General features: G+C 47.5%; 1 protein-coding gene across 9 annotated transcripts in view; it reads right to left on the reverse strand.

Annotated features, from left to right (window-relative positions):
• RAP1GAP2 (RAP1 GTPase activating protein 2) overlaps nt 1-13441 on the reverse strand; it is a 209488-nt gene that overhangs the window by 116609 nt on the left and 79438 nt on the right. The window contains exon 1 of one of the 9 annotated variants that reach the window (XM_045198994.3): nt 11842-11869. The exons of the other annotated variants lie outside the window; for them this stretch is intronic. The gene's annotated coding sequence lies outside the window, so the exon portion shown is untranslated. Of the gene's footprint in view, nt 1-11841; nt 11870-13441 lie in introns of those variants that run through there. 9 annotated transcript variants of the gene reach the window in all.

The following is a 13441-nucleotide window of genomic DNA, read 5'->3' on the forward strand; positions in this document are numbered from 1 at the left end:
AAAGACCTGCCCCAAGTCCTGCCGAGGACCTGAACAAACACCCCGTCCTGGCAGTGGCTCTGTCATGGCAGTAATGCAGCTTCCGGAGGGGCAGGCGGCCCTCAAAGCCTGGGCTTCCCTTGATGCACCTCTCCTCACTCAGCCCCACCCATGCCAGAGCTGCACTTGCCATCCCATGATGGCTCCCCAGTTTCTCTCTTCAGCTCAGGCCTCTCCTCTGAGCCTCAGACTCCCCTGCCAACTAGACATCGCCATGTGAGCTCATACCGCACCTCAAACTCAGTGTGTCCAAAGGTAACCTCATCGTTTCCTCCACCCTGTTCCTCCTCCCAGATCCTGCCCCTCGGTTAAAGGCACCAAGCTCTCCTGGCCCTTCCTCCTGCCTCATGATTGACAGCCAGCCCCAAGGTGTGTTCGTGGCCTAGCAGCAGGGATGTCACCTGGAAGCTCTCTTAAGATGCAATTCGCAGCCTGCCCCAGACCTGCCCATGGGACCCCACCTTTGGACAAGATGCCCGGGTGACCGGTGCGCACAGTCATGTGTGAGAAGGGCAGCTCTAATACTCAGCAATGCTTTCCCCCGCCTCCTACATTTCTCTCAGGTCCCCCCTCCACCCCCACCCCCCTCAACCACCTCCCCCCACCCCCCGACATCTTCCTAACCAATCGCCATAATCCCACTCTTGTCCCACTCCAGTACCTTCTCCCCCAGGAGCTAAGTGACCCTTCAAAATGCAGATCTGACCATATGAGCCCCCTACATAAGGCCTTGCAGTGACCTCCCATCACCTTCACTATAAAGACCGAATTTCACATACTCATTCAGGGCATTTTTACTAAGTGTCACCTCCATGCCAGGCACTGTTGTAGACCATGGGGGTACAGGGAACGAAACAAACAAAAACCCCGATCCTCGTGGAGCTTGTATTCCAATGGGGAAAAGAGATAGTTAACACTTGATAATATAAAAATTTTAAATAAAAAACTTTAAATAATATTTTTAAAATAATATTAAAACTTGGTATATTTAAAGGTATATCAAGCAGTAACAAATGCTATGAAGAAAAATAAAATAGAGAAAAGTTGCAAATTTAAAGAGGGTCATCTGAGAAAACCTCAATGAGAAAGTGACATTTGAGGGAAGAACTGAAGGCAGCAAAGAGGCAAGTGATGTGGGTTTCTTGGGGGGAAAGCATTCCAGGTAGAAGGAACTGCAAGTGCTAAGGTCCTGACGTAGGAGCACAGCTCAGCTGGGCAACAAATAGCAAAGGTGTGGCTGGTGCAAAGTGAGCAAAAGGTAAAGAATAGGAGCTGAAGGCAGAGAAATCACAGGGAGGGCGCAGATCATGTAGGGTCTAGGGTCACGGTAAGAACGTCGTCTTTTCCTGCAGGAAACGGGAAGCCATGGCAGGGAGGATTGTAAGCAGAACACAGATGTGATTATGGATTCAGAGGATGGTTCCAGATGCAGTATTGAGGACAGATTGTAAGGAGGCAAAGAGTGGCAACAGGGAGGCTATTTAAAAGGTTATAATGACCCAGATGAGAGGTGAAGACAGAATGGACTTGATTGACAGTTGTGGGGATGGTGAGAAGTGGTCCAACTCCAGATGCAGTATGAAGGTCGAGCCAACAGGCTTTGCTGATGGATTGGATGCAGGCAGTAAGAAATAAAGAAGTTAAGGATGACCCTAAGAATTTAGACTTAAACAACTGAGATGGGGAAAACTACAGGAGGGTTGAGGAGGGAGTGTGAGGGGGAGGGGAATAGAGCCCAAGAATTCCACCTGGGACCAGTTCACTGTAGAATGCCTTTCAGACAGCCAAGCAGAGATCACTGAGGGAGATAGAGAAGAGGAAGCAACCAGATACAACTCATCGAAATCAAAGGAGGAGGTAAGAGGGAGACGGACTAGCCAGGAGATGGAGGAAAAGCTGGCGTGATGATGAGTCTTCATGAGCAAAATAAAAAAGTGCTTTAGGAAGGAGGGAGTATTAAGCTGTGTCAAAGGACTCTAAGCTGCAGGTAAAAAAGGTAACCACTGGATCTGGTAACCAGGCACCACTGTGGCATGGAGGGGAGCAAAGCTGGGGCAGTATTCTAGAAGTTCCGCTGTAAAGGGGGGCAGAGAGGGCAGTGGCTGGAGGTGGATATGAGGTTGAGGGAAGCTGGGGTAGGTGGGTCGGGTGGTTTCTTGGCTGGTCAACAGCTTGTTTGTTTTCAAGGGATGTCTCATTTTCTCTAGATTCAAACCTTTGGATGAGGACCCCTCTCTCCTCCTAGTCCACCCCATCCTGTTAGCAGGTCATTCATTCTTATGCCTGCAATGCAACCATCTAGAGCCACAGGTGAAGACAAGGTAAAAGTTTAACTTTTCCCAAGAAAAGTAAAGACCTCATTTTCCCCAGGTGGAGTTATAAATTTTTCTGAAATTCCAACCATTCCTCCTTTGAGTCTTGAATGTTTTTAGTCTTCAAGACTTTCCATTAAAATGCAAATGTCCCAGCCAGCCAGAGGGGAGAGAGCCTGACTTGGGCAGCCTTGGGAATCCTCATCTTTTCTAAATTGAGAAAACATTGGTTTATAGCATTATGAAGTAATTCAACATTTGTATATACTATAGCATGCTCACCACCAAGTCTAGTTTCTATCCATCAGTACAATTGAAATCTTATTGGCCAATGTCACCTCGATAAATTTAACCGTTTCACCCTCCCTCCTTCCTCTCTGGTAACCACTGACACCCAAAGAATACAAAAACACTAGTTGGAAAACATACATGCACACCAGCCCTGGCCGGTGTGGTTCAGTTAGCAGGGCTTCGTCCCGCGAAGAGAAAGGTCACTGGTCCGATTCCCGGTCGGGGCACATGCCTAGGTTTGGGTTCCGTCTCCAGAAAGGGTGTGTATGACAGGCAACAAATAGATGTCTCTCTCACATCGATATCTCTGTCCCTCTCTCTCCCCCTCCCTCCCCCCTCTCTAAAAATAAATAAATAATAAAGATAGATGCGCACCTATGTTCACTGCAGCATTATTTGTGACAGCCAAGATGTGGAAACAACGTAAGAGTCCATGGGGGTAAGATTTGATAAAGAAGATGTGGCATATATAGTACACAATGGAATACTACTCGGCCCGAAAGTAGGTGAAATCCTGCCATTTGCAACAACATGGATGGAGCTTGAGGGTATTGTGCTAAGCGAAATAAGTCAAATGGAAAGAGAGAAATACCACACAATTTCATTCATATATTGAATATTTAAAAAATGAACAAAAAACTCATAGAGGCAGACAACAGACTGATAATCCTCATCTCGTAATCCTCATATCCCTCCACGGCTGACCCACAGGGAGGCCCACGACACCCCAGGCTCCATGCTGAACCCTTTACCTTCCATTCAATCTTCAACACATGGTTGTTTTATTATCCATACTTTAACTAAACTGATTCTCCAAGACATTAAGTAATTTGTCCACCATCCTAGAGCTAGAATGTGGCAAAGCCAGCATTTGAAACCAGGCCATCTGACTCCAAGGCTCACACACCATGTTTGTGTCCATTTGTTTTACTTTTTTGGAGGGGGGAGATGGAGGTGTCTATTAACTTTTTTCACTGTTTAAAAATTGTGGTAAACGTACATAACAAAATTTACCATCTTGACCATTTTAAGGTATAAAATTCAGTGGTTTTAAGCACATTCAAAGTGTTGTACAAGGATCCAAGACAGTGGTGGAGTAGGTGGAACCTACACTCACCTCCCCCCAAAACCAAACCGGAGTCGCAACTAAAACACAGAAACATCAACCTGAATAGCCAACTGAAGACTGGCTGCACAGAAGTCTCATAACCAAGGGTTTACAGAAGCCACGCTGATGAGACTGGTAGGAAGAACAGAGATACAAAAGGGGCTGACCCTGCACCCACGTGCAGTGGTTGAGAATTTGAGGGGATATCTCAGCTGTAAAGGTCCCCCTGAAGGGTGTGGGGGTCTCAACCCCATGCTGAGCTTCCCAGACCAGAGCACCACAGCCAGGAAGAAGAGCCCACATAACATCTGACTGTGAAAATCAGCAGGGATGCTGTCCACCAGGGAGAGAAAGGAGTCTGCTAGAAACCAAGGTGTCCTCTTAAAGGGCCAGTAGACAAAAATCTCAATATGACCACTCACCCTGGGCTCCCCATGAGGGCGGGCAGCTCGGAGCAGACTGGGGTCATGCAAGGAAAGGCTGGGTTGTGTGGCTCTAGGGAGAGAGATGAAGCAACAGCCACCAGGGTCCCTGTGCTGAGTCCTTCTCCCACACTACCTTCATATGCCATCTTTTGTGGGTTGGAAAGTCCCTTCCATAGAGCATAGTGCAGCCTGGGGGAATGCACTAGCCCCCTCTCCCAACTTCCTGTTGCCCCATCCTGCTGAGCTCACACCCTGTGGAGGAGTCAGCTGCCCACCATCAGCCTGGGCCCACAGTGCAGACTTTCTGGAATGCTCTCAAGGAGGTCCAAGCAGACTCGGAGAGAGACTGAGTGGTACAGCTCTGCACAGGTGCCATTTTTCTCTCGCACACACGACCAGCACTGTGCAGAGCCCTCCCTTCACAAGGCCAAATTTCAGTCTGTTCAGCCCTGATAAATCTGCTGGCCTCACCCTGATGATTCCCGGAGACCCCGCCCCACCACAAAGGTCTGCAGGCACCCGGCAGGTTGCAGCTGGATTTGGTGTATCCTAAGGCTTTTACTGCCTGGCCTCGGACCCAGCACTGGAGTCAAGTTTGAATCTGTATCAACCTGGTGAACACTACTCACGCCAGCCTGGGGACTCACTGAGAACCCACCTCAAGGAACTTGCATACTGCCAGAGGCTCTTTCAGTGACTGAGCCTAACAGGCAGCGGGCAGGCAAGGGTACCTTGGGCCTTTTGCTGACCTGCCTTAGGCTCAGTGCTGGGGGAAGACACCCTTGGTGTGCAGCTTGGCCGTTCCCACATACACCCAGCCTCAACAGAGGCAGACAAACTGTGGATCACTTTCTAGCTCCAAACGGGTACCTCAGGGCTGGTCACAGTGTCCGACATTGATCTGCACCTGAGTCCCTCCCAAGAGCCCCAAAACCAACATACCTGGTGGCAGGCTTCAGACCACATCAGAACACAACCTAATTAGCTCCACAAGCAGCATACCCAAAAGGAGATCTCGGCAGGCACCAGACCCTTCTGCGGCAAATACCACTTCGTGGGATCAGCCCCTGCATAGCATCTTATACACTATGGTCTGGTCAGTCCTCACAGTCAGCCAGCTTCAGGGTCAAGACCACCCACGGATGGGCCAATAGCAATCAAGACTCAACTACAACAGAAGGGCTCACATAGCCCACACAGAGGACATTCCTGGAGCACCTAGCTCAGCTGATCAGAGAGACTTCGCCAACTGAGCCTCACAAGACACCTACTGCATAAAGCGACTCTACCAACACTAACAGACACAGCAGATCTTCCTAATAAACAAAAGCAAATACAGAGAGTCAGCCAAGTAGGAAGACAGAGGAATGTGCCCCCAAATGAAAGAACAGGAGAAATCCCCAGAAAAAGAACTAAATGAAATGCAGCCTACCAGATATAGAGTTCAAAACAATGGTTATAGCCCTGGCTGTGTGGCTCGGTTGGTTGGAGCACTGCACTGAACCCAAAAGGTTGTGGGTTCAATTCCCCGCCAGGACACATACTTAGGTTGCAGGTTCAATCCCCAGTCGAGGCACATATAGGAGGCAGCCAATCAGTTTCTCTCTGACATCGATGTCTCTCTCTCCCTCCCTTTCTCTCTCTCTAAAATCAATTAAGGAACATATCTTTAGATAAGGATATTTTTTTAAATTTAAACAATGGTTATAAGAATGCTTAAGGAAGTTAGAGGAAGAATGGATGAACTCAATGAGAACTTAAACAAAGAGACAGTGAGCAAAAAAAGGACATAGAAACCATAAAAACAAAACATTCAGATGAAGAATAGAGTATCTGAAATGAAGATACTGTTGATACTGGAAAGAATCAACAGTGGACTAGATAAAGCAGAGAATCAAATCAACAATTTGGAATACAAGATAGCAAAAAACAGCCAATCAGAGCAACAAAAAAGAAAACAGTATTTTAAAAATGAGGATAGTTTAAGGGACCTCTGAGAAAATATCAAGCATAACAACATCTGTATCACAGGGTTACCAGAAGAGAGAGAGCAAAGGATTAAAACCTATTTGAGGACTTCCGGTCAAGATGGAGGCATAGGTAGACATGCTTCACCTCCTTACACAACCATAAGAAGGATCACAACTAACCTCAAAACAAAAAACACCCAGAACTGCCAGAAAATCAAACTGTATGGAAGTCCGACAGCCAAGAATTTAAAGAAGAGATATTCATCCAGACGGTAGAAGGGGCAGAGATGGGGAGCTGGGGCAGAGAGGACACCGTAGAGGGGTGGCAAGGCAGTGGTGGCAACCAGCTGGCTGAATGGGCAGTCCCACATTCATATGTGATAGATAAAAATCAGGATGGATACCTTGGGAACGAGCGATCCCAGTCCCAGGCCAGATCACACAACCCAGGGTTCCAGTACCAGGAAAATAAAGCCTCATAACTTCTGACTGTAAAAACCAGTGGGGTTGGGGCAGAGGAAGAAACTGCCAGTCTCTTGAGAGAGGATATTTAAAGGGCTCACAAGGTCCTGGAATGAATGCAAATCCACCCATCCTGGGAACCACCACTGGGGCAGCAGCTAAAGGGACTCCAGTCGCATATGCAAAGGCACTGAAGTGACGGGAAACAGGGCAAGTGCTGAGCAAGCCTCAGTGGCATTGTCCCCTCTCCGACCCCTCCCCCACATACAGACCACAAAGCAATGAAGTGGGTAGCTCCACCCTGGCAAATACCTAAGGCTCCGCCCCATACAACTTAACAGGTACATCAAGGCAGGAAGTCAAAGCAGCTGTACCTAATATACAGAAATAAACACAGAGAAACTGCCAAATCAAGGGGACAAAAAAAAAAAAAAAAAAACAGGGCCCAACCCTGGATGGTGTGGCTCAGTGGATTGAGTGCCAGCCTGCAAACCAAAGCATTGCTGGTTCGATTCCTAGTCAGGGCACATGCCTGGGTTGCAGGCCAGGTCCCCAATAGGGGGCACACGAGTGCAACCACACCTCGATGTTTTTCTCCCTCTCTTTCTCCTTCCCTTCCCCTCTCCCTAAAAATAAATTAATTAAATAAATAAATAAAAAACCATGGCCCAAATGAAAGAACAAAACCCCAGAAAAAGAACTAAGTGAAACAGAGATAGCCAACCTATCAGATGCACAGTTCAAAACACTGGTGATCAGGATGCTCAGAGAACTCACCGAATACAGCAAAAGAATAAGGGAAGAAATGAAGGCTACACTAAGTGAAATGAAGAAACATCCACAGGGAACCAACTGTGAAGCTAAGGAAACCAGGGTTCAAATAAACGATCTGGAACAAAAGGAAGGAATAAACAATCAACCAGAAAAGAATGAAGAAACAAGAATTCAAAGCAACGAGAAGAGAATAAGAAGACTCTGGGACATCTCCAAAAGTGCCAACATCCAAATCACAGGGATGCCAGAAGGAAAAGAGGAAGAGCAAGAAATTGAAAGCTTATTTGAGAAAATAATGAAAGAAAACTTTCCTAATTTGGCAAAGGAAATAGACATACAAATACAAGAAGCACAGAGAATCCCAAACAAGTTGGACCCAAAGAGAACCACACCAAGACCCATCATAATTAAAATGCCATAAGTTAAGGATAAAGAGAGAATCTTAAAAGCAGTAAAAGGAAAGCAGAGTTACCTACAAAGGAGTTCCCATAAGACTGTCAGCTGATTTCTCAAAAGAAACTGCAGGCAAGAAGGGACTAGCAAGGATTCAAAGCCATGAAAGGCAAGGACCTGCAACCATGATTACTCTATTCAACAAAGCTTTCATCCAGATTTGAAGGGCAGATAAAGTGTTTCCCCCAACAAGGTAAAGCTAAAGGAGTTCATCATCACCAAGCCATTATATGAAATGTAAAAGGCACTTTTTTAAGAAAAAGAAGATCAAAACTCTGAACATTAAAATGACAACAAACTCATAATTTTAAACAACTGAACCTAAAAAAAAAAACAAACCAAGCAAACAACCAGAACAGGAACAGAATCATAGGTATGGAGATCATTTGGAGGGTTGTCAGTGGGGTGGGGGAAGGCGGGAGGCGGGGGAAAGGTACAGGGATTACGAAGCTTCATTGGTAGGTACAAAATAGACAGGGCGATGGTAAGAACAGTGCAGGAAAAGGAGAAGCCAAAGAACCTATGTGCACGACCCATGGACATGAACTAAGGGAGGCAATTGCTGGGGGGATGGGGTTACCGAGCGGAGGGGGACAAAGGGGAAAAAATTAGGACAACTGTAATAGCATAATCAATAAAATATACTTTTTAAAAAGGTGAAGGGATTAAGAAGTACAAATTGGTAGTTACAGAATAATCATGGGGAGGTGAAGTACAGCACAGGGAATATAGTCAACAATATTGTAATAACTCTGTATGGCGCTGGGTGGGTACTAGAAATAGCAGGGGAAACACTTCGTAAAGTACATGACTGTCTAACCACTATGATGTACACCTGAAACTAGTACAAAATAGTATAAAATGTGAACTAATTGAAAAACTAACTTTTTAATGCTGTACAACCACCACCAAAGTTCCAATTCCAGAACTTTTTCATCACCCCCGAAAGAAATGGATCAGTTGTTTTTTTAATGAGTAATACATTAGTGTGTTTCAAAAATCAAAAGTTATCAGAAGGTATACAGTGACAGGCTTCGTCCTATCCTTGTCCCAACCTGTCCAGTTCCCAGCTGACCGTGAAATGGTTTTTACACATCCTTCTGCAACTTCTTATCGCAAATATTAGGCAACACAAAGATGGAGTCCTTTTTTCCCTTTTTTAATAGTAGATTGTACATTCTATTCTGCACCTAGCTTTCTTTATCCAAAATATCTTGGGAGAATTTTCTTCCAGTACTTAGAACGTTCACCTCCCTTCCTTTAGTAACATAGTACATAGTCCAGGGCATGCCTGTGAAATAATGTAGGTGACCAGTTCTTTGTTGTAGGCATTTGGTTGCATCCAATGTTTTGCTATTTCAAATAATATTGCGGTGAATGACCTTGACCTACACCATCCCACATGTGTAGAAATACGTATATATGCTCGATAAATTCCCTAAAGTGGTTCACTGGGTCAGAGGGGGTATGCATAATGGTGACAGGTGTGGCCAGAGTGTACTGTTTGTGGGGCGGGACCCACTGATCTCCCACTAAATTGGTACAAGAATGAGGACCCACGTGCCCACCCGACACTCTGTGCTAGGCCCCCATGGCTGGACACAACACCAAAGCAGCTTTTGTCTGTGTTTTTTTCCTGCCCAACTCACTTTCACCCCTTCCTCTGGTAATAATACTCCCCACCTTTACTTTAGGGATCTGTCCTCTCCCACTGGAAAGGAATCTTGCAGTCACCATCGCTACAGTGGCCACCAGAATGAGCCCCTGACTCAGGCTGGGCCAACCCAGTTCCCTACCCCCACCCCATACAGGGCTTCACACAGAGATGAGCGTGTGATCCAGGCCAATCAGAACTCCTCCTTGCTCTCTCACAAGAGCTGGTGGAAAGGAGCTTTTTTCACCCTCTCCGGAGAAAAGGGGGTTAAAATGGTACAACCAGGATTGCAACATCATGGGGAGAGAGGACCCAAGACAATGAAGACAATAGGAACAGAGGCAGATAGAGCAGACAGGGAGGAAGAGAGACTGCTCCCGGTCCGGAGCCGGCTGTGCCTGAGGCCTGGCCCTCTCCACAGATGCGTCACGCCAGTCAATAAGTAGGTCCCCCTGTTTCATTTGGCTAATTCGCCTGGGCTTCTGTCACTTGTCCCCAAGAGTCTGACTAATACACTGTGTGTGTATGTGTGTGTGTATGTATGTATATAAGATAATCCCAATTTTGTTATAGAGAAACAGATGTAAATATATTGTGTGGGAAAGTATGTATTTGGGTAGGGAAAAAAATCCAGAAGAAAATATATTAAATGTTAATAATGATTATCTCTGCAATCCCCCATCTGGGATTGCAGATGATTTTTATTTTAGTCTTTGTACTTTTCTGTGTTTTCCAAATTTTCTGCAAGGAACACAGATTTTTTTTAATATAATAAACATGTCTTTTAAAAATCAGATTGGCAAGAAGCAGACCAGAGAGTGCTCAGAGGAAGGTTCAGAGCCCAGGCCATGGTCAAGGACAACAGAGATGTCTCCCCCTGAAACCTGCTCTGCATGGTCCGTGCACCCTGGGGTGGCTGCCGCTCGTCCCAGGGACAGCTGGCAGGTCGCTGGTGCATCCACGCTAAACGCAAGCCCTCCATCACGTGGCCATGGGCTCCCATCTATGTCCCCAGATTGGCACAGAGCCAAGGCTTCTCTACACACTCCTCCTGGAACCCACGCAGGGCTTCCGGAATCTCCACCCACCAAATTCTCCCCCCACCCGCAGTCCCCTGGGCCTCCTAGAAAAGCCCCATTAGGCCTTGGCACACTGCGGGAAAGGAAAAGGTCAGCATAAAAGGGGAGCTCACCCAAGGTGGCTCAGTCCTCCAGCACTGCTCCCTAGGCTGACCTCACCAGCAGCACGAGACGATCGGTGGGGGAGGTGAATTTGGGCAGGATTGAGGCCTTGGGGACCTTCAACTTCAGCACATGGGCTGTTAGGGAGGACATGGGCTTCCCTGGAATCCAAGGTACTCTGGCTTCAAAAACACCTCATTTTTCATGGGGACCAGGCTAGAGCCATCCCCACCTGCCCATCCCGTGCTCAACCAGAGAAAAACTCTTATCTGCTTTACATATTCTAGGCACCTTAATTTACGTGGAATCGTACCGTATCTGTCCTTCATGTCTGGCTCAGTTCACGTAAGCACAATGTTTTCAAGGTTCGTCCGTGTTGTACCAGAATTCTATTCCATTTTATGGCTGAGTAACATCCCATTGTACGCACACCACATTTTGGTTAACCATTCATCTGCCAAGGAGCGCTTGGGTTGCTTCCACTTTGGGCTGTTGGGAATCGTGCTGCTATGGACATGGGTGTGCAGATGCCCGTTCAAGTCCCTGCTTTCAATTCTTTGGGGTACATTCCTGGGAGTGAAACTGCTGAATAAGATTTCCGTTTACACAAAGATTCAATTAAAGAACAAGTGAAAATCATCCATTAGTCCTAGTCCCATTTCACAGACAGGGAAACTGCGGGCCACAATTTGAACACCATAAACATTCAAGGCCACGTATGGTGTTGCTTCCCTGGGTTTTACCCTGAGGCTTCAGGCTGCCCTTCTGCAGTTACATTCTTGCTATCCAGGGATCCCTACCTGTCATACCTCTGAGATCCCTGAGGGGCCCGGGCCTCTAGCAGGGGATGACCACCGAGAGCCAGCCCCGCTCTCAGCCAGGGCCTTGTGTCTGGATGGCCGATAACCTGTAGCAAGAAATCCAGACTTTCAGGGTTACGGGCAACTGGGCTCCCCTGAGCATCAACAGAAGAGGATGGGGAAGCATCCTCCAGCCCCAGGGCTGAGGGCCAATCCTGAGCAGGGCCAGCCTGTCCTCCCAGATGAAGCCCAGCGCAGTCACCTGTCTGACTACCTCAAACGTTCAGGATGGACTTGGGAAAGGGGGGGCCTTGAGTGGTCCCTCCTCTCTTTGGTATCCAGGGCCCCTGGCCCCTCTTCTCCAGTACCTACCGTCTTCTGTCTGGTCACCCCTTCTGGAGCACAGGCTGCGTGGGGCAGAGAGCACGTATTCTCCTCCCGGACCCCGCCACCGGCTGCCCGGTACACATCTGGCACTCCACAAACATTGACGGGAGCGAATTGAAACAGCACGAAGGAGCATTTGGAACACAACTGCTGCCTGCATTTGCATTTATAGAGGAGAAAGAGAGGCCACTTCCAGAAGCTGGGGGGTGGGGAGGCCAGAGGAACCGAGATGGGGAAGCCAGGTGTCCCTGTTCCCATTACTCGCGCCAGCGCCTGCACCATTGGCTGTGCCCTTGGGGGACCTTCTCAGCTACCGGTAACTGGCCTCCGCTGCTGTCACACTGAAAGTCCTCCCTGGCACATTTGCGGATCTAGTTTTCACACAGCCCGTTTCTGTGACCTCTTGATTTACACACTGTTTCTGCCTGTGCATCTCAGATGAGATATCTTATTAAAATAAATGCTCTATTAAAATACAGATGGCACGGGTAACCCAGGCCCCAGCCCGGAGCTCCCCATTCTCATTGAGAAGCAGGAACTTCTGTTCTAATTAGTGAGTACCACAGCCGGGAGGCCTTTCAGCTCATGTGCGGCCAGTAGGGCAGACCCTTCCCCCCAGTCCAGGCTCCACCGTCTCCCCCCCAACCCTGCAGCTCAGGCCTAGTGCCCAAAAGAACCCAAGAGACCCATCCAGTCCCCTCTTTAAAAAATAATGAGAATATGCTAAGATGCCATGGTTCTTAATGTTTTGAAGCTTTTCATACACCTGGTACAGATTTCATACTCCGGATCTGCACGACAGCCCACTTCACAGATACTGAACATCAAGGGCAGAGGGGTCAAGTAACTCAGCCAGGGTCCCCATGGAATAGGCAACGGGAGAAAAGGCATAAAATCGGGCATCAAGATAAACAAGAAGAGACAGATTTGGGTTTGAATCCCAGCTCTGCTGTACCAGCTGAATGACATTGGATATGACACCCCTTTTGAATCTCGGCTTCCTCCTCTTTGAAAGATGAAGAGGACAATAATAAGCCTCCTGCAGAGAATGAAATGAGGTAAGTGAGGTTTAAGTGCCAGCCCAGTATAGTACAGGAGTGGAGCTCAGTGAAAGTTCCACCCCTGCCCCTTCAGTTGGGATTCCTGACTTTTTGTATTGTAATATCCAGCCTCCCATAATTGCTGTCATTTGTGGGTAATTAGGGAGAATGTGGAAGGAGGAACATCTAAAGACAAATTAGCCCTGGCTGGTGTGGCTCAGTGGATTGAGTGCCAGCCTGCAAACCAAAGAGTCGCCAGTTCGATTCCCAGTCAGGGCACATGCCTGGGTTGTGGGGCCAGGTCCCTGGTTGGGGGAGTGTGAGAGGCAAACGCTGGATATATCTCTTGCGTGTCTATGTTTCTCTCCCCCTCTTTTCCACTCTCTTCCCCTTCTCCAAAAAATAAATAAATAAAATATTTTTTAAAAATAAATAAAGGCAAATTAACAGTGGCCCTTCCACACCCCAGATCCTGCAAGGACCCCAGCCAGACGCCCAGACTCCCTGTTTCCAGTCGCAACAGACCTGCCCCTAACCAAGGAAAC

The sequence above is a fragment of the Desmodus rotundus genome, chromosome 9, assembly GCF_022682495.2.
Source record: "Desmodus rotundus isolate HL8 chromosome 9, HLdesRot8A.1, whole genome shotgun sequence".
Taxonomy (NCBI): domain Eukaryota; kingdom Metazoa; phylum Chordata; class Mammalia; order Chiroptera; family Phyllostomidae; genus Desmodus; species Desmodus rotundus.